The 13,308-nt window shown below is 41.5% G+C and overlaps 1 long non-coding RNA gene across 1 annotated transcript in view; it reads right to left on the bottom strand.

The window, feature by feature from the left end:
* Nucleotides 1-697: 697 nt before the first annotated feature.
* The window catches only part of LOC111742305, a 99,139-nt gene continuing 86,528 nt past the window's right edge, over nucleotides 698-13,308 (bottom strand). The window contains exons 2-3 of the long non-coding RNA XR_002781260.1: nucleotides 1,844-1,930; nucleotides 698-812 (exon numbers count right to left, since the gene is read on the bottom strand). This is a non-coding gene — a long non-coding RNA (uncharacterized LOC111742305). The remainder of the gene's footprint in view (nucleotides 813-1,843; nucleotides 1,931-13,308) is intronic.

Here is a 13,308-nt window from a genome sequence, read left to right as displayed (position 1 = left end):
TGAGAACAAGCAAGACTGTTTATTCAGAGCTTGCTATAGCAAGGGAGTCGGCCACCATCACTCACAACTGTCAGAGGTTCAAAGTCAGACAGGGGAGCGGAAAGCCTTTATAGTGAAAAAAAGGAAAGGTTTTAGGAGTGCTCTGGTTGGAGAATGCTAGCCTGGCGAAACTGGAGACAGGATATCTTATGTGATTGGTTTGGGAAGCACATTTGGCTTTCTCTGCTGGCCCCGAGTAGGAAGTGAAGGCAAAAAATTGGAAAGCTGGTAGTCACCAAACAAACCAATTTCCAGCATTGGGCCCTAAGTACCCACCACAGTACCTGAAGGCATTTTTATTAGTTTCCCTTTGCTGCTTTACAAATTGCCAATCAGTGGCTTAAAACAGTACAACTCTATTATCTAACGGTTCTGTAGGTTAGATGTCTGATTCATGTTTTAGTTGGCTGTAATCAAGGTGTCAGCTGGCCTAGTATTGCATTTTGGTCGTATAGCATGTGACCTTCAGCTGCAATTGCACAGACAGTACAAAGTCCAGACTGTCTCTAATCTAATACTGTCCCTTAAATGTCAGTGCTTGTGCTAGGGGCTAGAGCTACTATTAAAAATAAGACACAGTTACTGCTTTCAAAGAGCTCCTTCTGAAGACTCTAAGGAAGAATCCATTTTCTTACCTTTTCCAGCTTCTTGAGGCTGCTCACATTCTTTGACTCACAGTCCCTTCTCTACCTTCAAAGCTGGCAACATTGAATCACTTTGCCCGTTCTTTCGTACAGTAAGTCTTCATGTAATACCCTCAACGGGTTCTGCGACTATAAGTGAAATGACGTAAAGAAGCCAATTTTACCATTAGCTAACTGATATGAACAAAAGTTAAGTTCCTATGGCATCTCATCAACATTATAACAACGATGAAAGAAAGGACGTTATTTGAAGACCTGCTGTAGTTACATCCCCCTCTGACTCTCCTCTTCCATCTCTCTCATCTGATTTTAAGCACTCTTGTGATTGATTACATTGGGCCCACCTGGACTATTTAAGCTACTCTATTGTAAGGTCAGCCCTTTAGAACCCTTAATTTACTGATTGCTTGCTTGATTGATTGATTATAAATTAATTCCATTCAAAATCTAATTCCCCTTCTCCATCTAGCGTAATATATTCATAGGTTCCAGTGACTAGGACATGGACATCTTTGACGTCCATTATTATTTCTAGCACAGCATTAAATAAGCAAAGTGTGGTCCCTGGACCAGCAATATCAGCATCACCTGGCAACCTCTTAGAAATGCAATTCCGTGAACCTGCTCCAGACCTACTGAAGCAGAAGCTCTGCAGGTGGGTCCCGGCAACCTGTGATGTACATTCAGGTTTGAGAAACACCAGTCTACATTCCGTATCTTCTTTCTTCACTCTAAAAGTATGTGGTCACTATGTGAGGCCTTTGCATACCCCAACAATTAAATTCCTTAGCAATACACTATTTACCAGAGTCATCTTTCCAAAATGTAAATTATATCACTCCTCTACTAATAATCCTTAAACACAGCTCTCCCCAGTCCTGTCTGGTTAAAGTCCACACTCCTCAGGACGGCATAAAAGCTTCTTTGTCCTCTCACCTCTGTGAGTTTCTCAGCCTCTTCTCCTTTATCTCCCCCAAACTCACTAAGCTTCTTGCAGTTCTGGGTCTTTTATGTCTTTAATGCTTCTCACATCCCATTACCTCCCCCTGGAAAGTTAAACCTCTTTGCCTGGCAAACTCTGCCTCCTCCAAGAACCTGCCCTGACCACCACAGGAAGTTGGGGGTTTCATCTTCTGTGGCCTGCAGTCCCTTGTACGAACCTCTACATAGCAGTTTCATGGGAATGATATCACATGTCTGTCTCTCTCCCCAGACTCTGAAGCTTTCACGTGTCAGCATGTGATAACCTAGAACAAAGCAGAGGGCCGGAATATGGGAAGTTCTCTGTGAATGTTAAATGTGTGAACAAATAACATTTAATTAAATATTATTCTAGTCAATTACCTGATGATGTCCTAAAAGCAACCATCATCATATAACTGTGTCCAGAAAAAGGTTTCCTGAAATAGATTGATATTCAAGTGACTCTAGGAATCTTCAATGAGAACAAATTCCTCAAGGGCATGGGAATATTATTGAAACCTTCCCACATCGCAAACCTATTTCTTCACACTTCCTACTACTCCCCCCTGAATAACAATCTGGAACTCAATCGAAAAATCATGAAACAACTAATTGGCTGTGGGTCAGTTGACAAAAGGGTTCCACAGTCCTCTTTTACTTGTGTACTCCACACAAGCAGTCCCAGACTGGTCTGGTGGGATGGGGAGGGAGATGGAGAAGTCCTCAATTGCTACAGAAGGAATGCCTATCCTACATAGACACCAAGGACACCAGCTATTCCACTGCAGAGACACTGATAAGGTTCCTCTTATAGGAGGGTGTAGAGAGGAGAGTAGGAGAGATGGCAGAGTGGAAAGTAGCTGCAGGATTTTAAGTCAGGCCTCTAAAGCAGTATTTTTCAGGTTGTGGATGATAACTAATTAGTGGGACATTCAACAATTTATTGAGACTACACTCTGCACTGTTTTTCATAAAATAGAGTATTTTCATAGAATAGAGTATTAAAAAAAATAGAATAGGATAGAATAGACCAAAGTCCACAGCACAAAGAAAGGGTTAAGTATTGTTTCAGTGATTCACACCCCAAAAATGTGTATAGTTGTGATATAAAGTACTTTTCTTATTATAACTCATTGTCAACAGTTTGAAAAACACTGCCCAAAGAGATGGAGCGATGCTGGAAACTCCTCATGGACGACCCCTTTCTCCTCAGCTGGAAGCAATTCCACTCTGAAATCATTGCCTACTTTTCGTAGTATAGTTGGCACTTGAGACCTGGCTCATGTGACTCAATGTGATTTCACATATGTGTCCTAGCTTCTCATAGGACTCTAGACACTCTGTGGACCAGGATAGGTTTCATTCCACTTTACAGTTTTCTCCCAGCCTGGCCCAGAGTCTGACACACAAAATAGGCTCTTAATGAATATTGGTTGGTTGGCTGGATCTTACAAACTATCAACTTTATTAAGATCAGGTTAAAAAAAAAAAAAAAGGGAAGGAAGAAAGAAAGAAAGAAAAAATAAATCAATGACTCCCTCAAGAACAGTCCAAATACCAGATGTCCCTTTGACAACAGAACCACAGTACAAAGAAATGCACTATGCCCCCACTAGCAAGAGACAAGAATGGAGCCTCAATCAGGCATTGACAAGAAAAGCTAACACCAAGTCAACCTGTTGTCACTCTGCTTGGAAATCTTTGCTCTTTCCCAGCTGTCAAAATTGAGTGAGACACTGAAGCGGATGCAATCAGCTTCTATTTATTATCAATGTTTTACAGCAGCAAGCATTAATAACACATCTTATATTTGTAAGCTTTGGTTTTAGATCATTCTCTGATCTATATTCTCTGATATATAGAGAGCCAATAAGATTTGAGAATATCTGTGGTATCCTGCCTTTGTTAGTAAAAGAATTTCAAAGATAGAGAAAAAAATCAAAATATGGACCTATTTAAGTATTCAGCATCCATGTGTAATTGTTCAATTATGCTGCCACTTTGTGATATATCTGACATGAGGCATTACAATAAAACCAGAAATAAATGCTACACAGAAAACCATAAAATGAGAAGAACCACCCAAATAAGGCCTTGGTATAGACAAAGCTTCCTGCCTCCATGCATAATTTATACTGTCTGTAAAGCCAACACCTGGGAACTGCTAATTTAATTAGTTTGTATTGAACACTTAATTGTAGTAAGCCAAGGTTTCAGACTAGTTTGACAGCTGTTTTCATTATTCTAATTAATCTATGGCATTTGGTTCTCTTTCCCACCTTACTTGGACTTCAACGTTTGCTTCATTTTGTTTAGTCTGAGGAATCAGTTCCACCAGATGACATCTTGTCAACGTTATGCCCCTTAATTTTCCCCAATTCCCCAAATTGATGTGATGATGGCAGAGAGTGCAGCCTGCATCAGGACACTGTCTGTGTTGGTCTCACTGATCATGGCCCAACAACACCCACGTAGGCCAAGTGTCTCCCCGACAATGTCTCTTCCCTGAGAGCCCAAACCATCATAAAACCACTTGGCACACATTTGCTAAGTCACTTATCCCAATCACTGCACAAAGCAATGCAGTCTGGGTTAAATAAAACACAATCTTTGCCCCCAAGGAGTTCTAGCCCAGTGGAGGACACCAAAAGGATCTCGGCATTAAAATTTCAGAGCAAGCTCTGCCTTAACATTTGCAGGCCTGGGAGAGGGCACAAATAGAGGCCCTCATATCATATATCTGAATATCTAAACCACATAAATCAAACTAGCAAACAGCTAAATAAAATATGTTCTCTACTGCTATCTTAACAAACACAGGTTCAAAAAGACCCAGAAAAGAGGTTCAAATTTAGAACTAGCAGGACAGAATAAAACCCCAACCCCTAGCCTGTGGCTCACTGCCCTTATCTTCTTCCCCCAGCTCCATGCTGTCCAGTGAGGGGCCTAACACATGTGTATGTGGACACCTTCACATGTCCAAGCTTCATTCACAGTTCCCTCAAACAACTGTCCCTTAATGCACCTGGAGAAGAGACCCACACGGTTCTGGAAACAGACTCAGGCAGAGAGTTTAAGGCCTGGGTATGAAGGTGGGGCATCCCATCAAAGAAGGCATTACAGAAAGAGGACAGAGCAGGACCCTCGAAAGCAGTATTTCTCAAACATTTATGTATGTAGCATCACCTAGAGAGCATGTTAGCACACAGATTCCTGAGGTAAGGCTTCAATAGGTCTGGGTTGGGGCCTAAGAATTTGTATTTCTACAATGTCCATAAGATCCTGATGCTGCCTGTGGTGATGAATTTTATGTGTGAACTTGACTGGGCTGTGGGATGATCAGATATCTGATTAAACATTCTTTCTGAGTATATCTGTGAGAGTGTTTCCAGAAAGATTCACATTTGAACGGGTAGATTGAGTAAAGCAGATGGCCCTTCCCAGTGTCAGCTGGCGTCATCCAATGCACTGAGGGTCTGACTAGAGCAAAAGGTGGAGGAACCTTCATTACTTAGTTCAACTAAGAGAAGTTAGCAACGTAGAGGGAACAAAAGAGAGAAAGAGTTGAAACAGGCATTCCAGCAGAGGAGGCACTTGTGTGGACGCAGGAGCATTACATATGCTGGTGAATTTAAAGAATTAAGAATAGATCTAGTTAACTGCAGTGAAGGGTGTGCATAGGAAAACAGCTAAAAGAAAGAGGTATATGCATGTGAGAATTTTTAAGGATGTATGCCCTATGCAAAAGAGATTGAGGGAAAGACAAAGCAGGCTTGGGGAAAAATGTGAGGTCCATTTTGTACATGTTCCCATCCTCTCATCTCCTGTAGTAATTAATGTCTGCAAAGTTCATTTTGTAATTACTCATATACCTCAAGATGAAATCTCTGTTGATATTTTGACATTTGTTTAGGTAGTCTATCCTAATTTCACTATCTACATGTCTATAACTTGGCTCCTCAGCAGCCTGAGTCATTCGCGAGCAAGAACTATGTGGGTGGGTCTCACAGAACAGGGGCTCATTATTTGTTGATTTGGTTCAAACATGACTGAAGTGCCAATACACTTTGCAAGGGAGTTATTAGCAATGAAAATGTCAAGTAACTTCTCACTGCTGATGACAGAACAAACAACACACTGCATCCCTTTGGAGGTGCTCAGGAAACATTCATATTTGTAGAATCTGACTTGATAGGCAGAGAGAGGACAGAATAAGTTCCTAAATGGACAGGGGTTTCCACGTTATGTCTTGATCTAAACAGAGTTAATAATAATGGTCATAATTCCTCATGTGGGTCTTAAGAGTTACTTTGAACTCAGAATAGTCTCTTAAAATCTACCAACCTAATAAATTTTACCAACTCCCTTATATGTACCCTTTAACCACTGAATAAGAACAAATGAAGCCACTTTGAAATATAGTTTAAACTCCTCTGCAATAGGAAATGGCATCGTGGTGACTTCTAAGGAAGTAAATCCTCTCTGAGTTGTTAATTTGAAGGTGTAGTGGAAACATTGGTGCCCGTTTCTTTATAAAGTTGCAGCATAAAATCTACAAAGCAGTCACTGAAAAGAAAAATATAGACTCCCCAACTTGCAGTTTAGTGTCCCCTTAAAAAGGTATAATTTCTTAACTCCTTTTGTACCCAAACATTATAGGAAGTATCCACTCCCCACAAATAGGATGACCATCAAATCTGGAACAGCACCTTAAGGCATGGTCAATTATGTGACGTACTTTGCTATGAGAGACTATGCACTCTCATAGTCTCCCTGAGCTGTGTAAATACTGCTGGGAAAGCTGTCCGCCATAGGAGGATGGGAGTGAGAAGCGAAATAAATTAAAACCTTTTGTGATTATATCAGGGCTGCGACAAGACTGCTACTCAGCAAGATAGCCTTATCATTCCCTTCGGATGGACTAAACTTTAGACACGATTCTTCTGGACTATAGGCCCTTGACCTTCCTTTTCTCAGAGCATTAACTTTAGAAACTTGCAATTGTAAGTTATTTCTCTGCCCCTGTGAGGTGTAAATCCTCTACAACCCAAGAGTATCTCTCTCAAGGACTTAGGAGCCATCCTTTTGAAATGTAATCAGCGAAAAAGATAGGGACCCGGTCTCCCAGTTTCTGTGAGAGGGTAGGAGCTTAACTCTCATCATAGAAAATGAGGAAACACAAATGGATTGCAAACACAAATCACATTGACCAACCTCCTGCTGGATTCTACCACGTGAGGATCCCAGATCACTAAGAAGAAGGAGATGAGAAGTACGCATATGCCATCTCTGCTTTCTGAGAGTCAAAGCTAGGTTTTACCTGTTGGAGTGGACCAGGGAAAGTCTGAACAAGACATAGTGGCATGGAAAAACAAAGAGCGCCATGAAATAAAATTCCCTGGAGAGTACAGGCTGGTGACTCAGGCTTAAGACAAACTCTAAGGGTTTAGGACCAGGAAGTCTGGTCAGGAAGAGCATATGGCTTTGTGCTGTGCTTTGGGGAGCAATGGCCATACCTGCTTGTGAGAGGGCACTAAGATAACAGTCATCGTGGAGTCCCAGCTTGGGCACACTGTGTCCTACAAGGGACCAGGCACCATGATTTTCAGGAACGAACTTCAGTGGGGACACTTTGTGTCTCCAAGAGACAATGGTCATAAAAGACTTCAATTCCCTTTGTGTGGCTCCTGATAGAGAGAACTGAATGAGCCCCAGAGTTCTTAGAGTTTAGAGGGTAAGATAAGCAATGCTCAAGTAGAAGATAATGAACTTCCTGCTCTTTAGGGCAGTTGTTTGAGCAAGTGATTAGAAAATGTAAAGAAATGAGAATGCATTTAAATAGCTAAATACACTCTCATTTCTGAGCTGGTCATAATCATCATATATACGTCTGTTTTAATGAAAATAACCATACGACAAAAACTATTCTCTTTTCCAGAGATATGAAAAAACTTTTGTAGAGGTAGATAAAGTGAAATTCAATCACATATGGACAGGTAGAGGTGAAAATTTCTTCACCAGGAATAATTCCCAAACTCCTGTCTTCTTGCTGAATATGACTTATTTTATCAGGAGAATGATAAGCAGTTGAGTAGGAGCCCTGACCAGAGCCCAGGGAAACCTCTAAGAAGCTTTCCACGGCTCAGGCTCTCTGACCTGCACGCTGTTAAAACAGGCAGCAGCATCAGAAATGGTAAGTTTGAGTTACGAAGACTCAGAAAATCTGTATGCAAAGATTCTGGCTTCAGAGCGAAGTCATAAAGGAATCTCATATTTATGAAACATCAATAGGCAGACTCAACTTACTAGGAATTTTAGTTTTAATTTAACAATTCTTATTATACAAACATCTCCTTTATAGAAAAATCAATAAAACAAAACAAAGCTTCTTATACTCCCACCACTCATTGATAAGTACTATTAATATCTATTAATATTTTTTTCAGCTTGGTGGCTTCCCCTTTATTGATGTGCCTCCAACCTTCTCCCCATAATTTCAGTCCTTTCCATCTATCCCAAAAAGAGTAGTGAATGGAAAGGACTGTTGGGGTAGGACTGTTGGGGTCCTGAGCGCCTTGGGCAGTGAGAAAGGGAACAGAAACCAAAACAATCACTGGATGAGGCAGAGATTGACAACAAGTCTAATGCAGAGTGGGACTGGTGGTAGAGAAAGGGGAAGACAGGAGAAAGGAGAGAGCCTAGAGGCCCTTGCGGGTTAACGCTCCTGCTACGAGAAGAGCCTCAAACACTAGGAGGTGCACGTCCTGAAGGGAGCTGGTGTTTGAGCCTGAAGATAGAAGAGGCCACAGAAGAGGGCCGCCCCTCTCTCTTCGCGGAGTGGGACCCTACCCCCCAACTGCAGGGGTCATGGCTTCACAGACGGTAGATGCTTTCATCACCGTGGCAGTGTACAGAAAGAAGCCTTCTTCATAGTGTTCCTGGTATAGCTGACCCATCGTGGCAGTGGTGGGTGGAATGACATTGTTGGCAAAGAAAAACCAGGCATCCTCAGCTCTGAGATGAATTCGCTTCTGGATCAGGAAGCAGAACTGACCAGCTGTGAGATCAGAAAGCACCATCCGAGCTTTGGGAGCCTTTTCTGCTACCACCAGGAACCGGGCCGGTATTCCTTTCGGACCCTCTCGCCTCAGAGCTGCACTTCTCCGAACCGAGGCTCCTCTTTATGCACAAACTTCATCGTCCCAGAAACTGGGCTGGACCACGCCGGGCTGAGGGGACCCACGGGATGGGGGCGGGGTGCGGGGACTGGGGGCGACAGCGGCAACGCGCGGGCGGATTCAGCGGAGCGATCTCAGGACTTGCGCTAATATCTATTAATATTTTGATGTATATATTTCAAAAGCTCAGTGTTTGCCTTTTACAAAGTGGAATCACGATATATATCCCATTTTGTAACTTCTTTCTCTTAACACATACGTCATAAAACATTTTCAAAGACAATAAACGTAAATAGGCCATATTACTGGATATACAGTGGTTTACAGAGAAATGTCTATAGGCAACATGCATAATATTTTTATTTCTGGGGCAAATGCAATTTAATTCTACTTTGTGAAATAGCTGCACCATTTCGTGAGTTTGCACAAAGGTACACGTGGTGGGGGGTGGGGGGGGTTGTCATTTCTTTATCTTTTTTACTTCTTATAACTCACCCTACATTCCCAATCACGAAGAAGAAAGGAGTAAGATGTTGTCACAGAAAACATTTAAATATCCCACCATTCTGCAGTGTTACCAAGAGGCATATTTTAATGTGACAGCTGGATGACATCTCACCTTCTGGATTAGGATGGAGAAAGAGGATACCCATTTCCAGCAGGAGGGCTGCATACCTTGATAGGTATAACCTATCAGTTGATCTTTCGGCCGGTTAATTTACATCATCTGCTCTCTGTTAAATCTTTTCAGGCCTGCTGGCTAATCAGGTAATACTGCCAAACCGCAGCCTGCTCTGTTCTTCAGCCCCACTTCTAGTGCTGACTTGTCTTAAACTTTTTTAAATTAAAAGACAAGAAAGAATCTTTCAATCCCAGAAGCCATCAAGCCCCCTCCTGCTTTTGAATGTAGTGTCTCTGACCCTTATCATAAATACATTAAGCAAAGAAAGGTTAAAAATCCACTGAAGGGAGCCTGATCAGCCATGAGTCATTTATGCCCTGGGGTGAAATCAGAAGCTGTAAATTAAGGTAAATCTATTCCAATGGTGTATCAGAGAAAAGAGGAAAGAAGCGAAAATCTCAGGCTGCCTCATTACTAATATGAGAACTGTCATCTGTGAATAATTCTTCAAAGATGTGGAAGGAAGTATAGAGAACAGGAAAAGCCGCTCTCAGAGGACTGGGTGGGAACACATCAGCTAGCAATGATTTCAAGTGTAATTATCATGATTTATAACCAAAGAGGCAAAAGAGAACTTCTGAAATCACACCCTTTGAGCAACAGCTACTTTCAAGCCCCCCTAAAACTCCTGTATTATGTTCCTGCCACAGGTGTGGGATTGACTATCAGTTCTATGACTCTGCCAGGTATGACATAAGATGGCCCCAAGTTCAAAGTGCCCGATTCCTCCCCATGCTGGGCTGTTCTTTACCACCACTTCTTGTGAATTACTCAGTGACATAAGAAAAAATCTCATCTCTAGCTCTCAGGCCTCATACATAGCCTTCCTGCTCTTCAAAATAAATGATCTCCTCCTTATTGACCACATTTATAAAGAAAAAACAAAAACATTACATTTTTGTAGGCTGAAAATATGCACAGGAAATTGATAGGAAGGCAGCCTATATCCCCTTCTCAGGCAGCACGGATACTGCTATGTGGTGCAAGGATGTTTGGTCAGTGGCCATCGACCACAATAGGGCCCCCACCCTGCCCAGTTCCCTACACTGCTGTTTCATATTCTTTTTTTAAAAATTCTAATACAGGTTAACGAAAGTAATTCATTAAAATGTAAAATAAATGCAATTTTATGCCTTTTAAATTCTATATAAACAAATTCACAAATCAGACAAAATACCACATGGAATTAAGTTTCTTGACAAAATTTGATGAAAACATTTAAATCTACCCATCCAGGAACCTCAGTGAACTTCAAAGAGACAAAAGCTACAATGGAGGTTTCAGCCTCTTGGATATCTGGGCTGCTCTGTGGTCCGTAGGCTCCATGATGGTTACAATTGCCTGAATTGTTTGCTTCTATATCCTAGCACTACGCACAGTGGCACAGAGTAAGTACTTACCAAATATTTGGTATGTGGGAGGGAGGAGAGATGGAAGGAAGTGGGGAAGGGAGGAGCCTGAAAGGAAAACGGGGTGGTTGGGGGAGAGGAGGGAAGAGATGGAGAGAAACACAGACTTTGAGAGGATAGCTATACTCCTCCTGTACCCCGCACTCCAATTATACAGTAAATGCAAAGAGCTAGGAACGGTAAAGGGGAAAACTCAGCGGTTTCTCTGCATCAGGGATGGTTGTTGGTATTTGGAAGAGAGAATACTGGATCAATTTAACACTTTTCCGCTTCTGATACTTTGATTTAAGCTAACCCAAATGAGCCTCCATTCCCATCAGTCAGCTTACTTATCTAGATTACCAGAATTGAACACATTGAAAGGCAATGGCTGTGGCTCTGTCATTGAGCCCCTCAGATATGCTGAGCTGGGTGGAAGACATCCCTACCCCTGGGTGACAAGCTGCCACTAGAATAAGTGACATAGCCCAGATCACTTCCAGCATTTCAGCAGCACAATAAATCATTATATTGACATTAATGTCACTGACCAGGACAAAACAAACAAATGGCCAAATCAGATTTAACTTTCCAGACTAAGAAAAAGCTGAAATGACATCTGTTTTTCATCTAGTTTTCCATAAAATGATGATAAATAAAATAGCTACCAGTGTGCCTTTCACAACTGCATGCCAATTCCTCATTTAGGGTCTCCATTTTAAATAATAAAACTAGTACCTTAATTGGAAATCTTAAGCTAAGCTTCTTCTATCTTAAGGTGATGGGTGAGTTTGGGGCAAGGAAACACATATGGAAAGGTCACCACATATGACCCACAAAGTCTAAAGTATTTACTACCCAGCCCTTCTCTGAGAAAGCTTGCCAAACCCTGTCTGGACCAAATTTCTTCCAACACACACACACACACCCCCCAATATTATTGTATTCAACCTTGAGATTAATTCTAGGTCTTGACAGTAGCGTGTAAGGAATAGAAGCGTGAAGTTAGATAGACCTGGTTTCAAATCCCAGCTCTGACATAATTTTCTGTGTGACCTTAAGCAAGTTACTTAATATCTCTGAGCATCAATTTTCTGGTCTTTAAACAAGAATGATAATAATACCTAATTGATCATTTTTGTGAAGCTTTAATAACATATGAAGTGTAAAGAAACTAGGATAATGCCAAGCATATGGAATTACTTAATAGGTTAGTTACTATTATTTGAGTCTGTTTATTTTAGTGTACTTCTTGGTTCGTGTACCCCAAACTCAGCCATCTGTGGCCCCACAGTTCACCTCAGGAATAAATTATTTCTGATGTATCTAAAAACAACCTTTCGTTTTTTTCTATAGTAACAAGTATAACACTATCGATAAGGCTGTATTTTAAGAAAGAGTTCAGAGAAGAATACTACAACTATAGGGAAGCTTGGTCAAGGTGCCTGGTAGCCCTTCCTAACAGATGTGAAAACACCACTGAATTTGGATCTTTGTGTGAAATAATTCTGCATGAGGGCAAATGGCTTCTTATACAAAATCAGGACTAAATGAATAATCATGCCCTCAATTAGGCAACTACAGAACCCACTGAGCTCACTTTCTACAGTTAAAAAGATACTGTAGGGATTTGTCATGAGCTTCTGTTTCAAAGTCACACAAAAGGAAAATTTTTTCTAATTGTTTCTGCATCTGTTGACATTGTTACAGCAATTTCTAAATCTTTTAATCTTCCGCTCGTAAGCTAGTCCATATTCAACATTTGTACTCATACTGAACTATGGACAATCTTAGGTCTTCCAAACCTAAAGAGCTTCCCCTTCAGACATTGCCTGGTTTGTCTCTACCCTTTGACAGGAAAAGCAAAGGATAGCTGCCACTCAAGTTCGGGCAACATTTGTGGTGATAGAAGAAGGGCATCCTCTCTGCGCTGAGCCCCGGAGATCCTCGGTGCTCTTGTCGCATGACGGTAACACATTTTCCTTCAGAGTTCCCAAGAACTGAAGAGTCTGCATGTAAACAAGACTCCAGAGGCATCGATTGGTGTTAATAAATTATATTTGTGTAGCAGGTATGAAATTCAGATACGTAAAATAAGTGGCATTTTTATTTTTGCTACCTTAAAATTCCTGTTCCGAGTTCCCATTCTGAGGGGGTGGTAAAAATATAATCTCAGCGACTTGTTTCCCAGGGAGACATAACGATTTCAGAAGAGTGGAGCACGTACATCTGCCAAGGGGTCTGGAGAGAGGACCTCAGTGACAATTGGTTTGGAGCAGCTAATAGGAGCAGAGTGGTTAAGAATGTGGATGTAGAGCCAGATAGCTTGGGTTCGAATCCCAGCTCTGCCACTTACTATCTAGGAGACCATGGTGAATCACTTAACTCTTCTGTGCCTCAGTTTCCTCATCTGT

The sequence above is a fragment of the Pteropus vampyrus genome, unplaced genomic scaffold, assembly GCF_000151845.1.
Source record: "Pteropus vampyrus isolate Shadow unplaced genomic scaffold, Pvam_2.0 Scaffold91, whole genome shotgun sequence".
Taxonomy (NCBI): domain Eukaryota; kingdom Metazoa; phylum Chordata; class Mammalia; order Chiroptera; family Pteropodidae; genus Pteropus; species Pteropus vampyrus.
The sequence above is the reverse complement of the archived record's forward strand: the minus strand, read 5'-3'. Positions and strand labels throughout refer to the sequence as shown.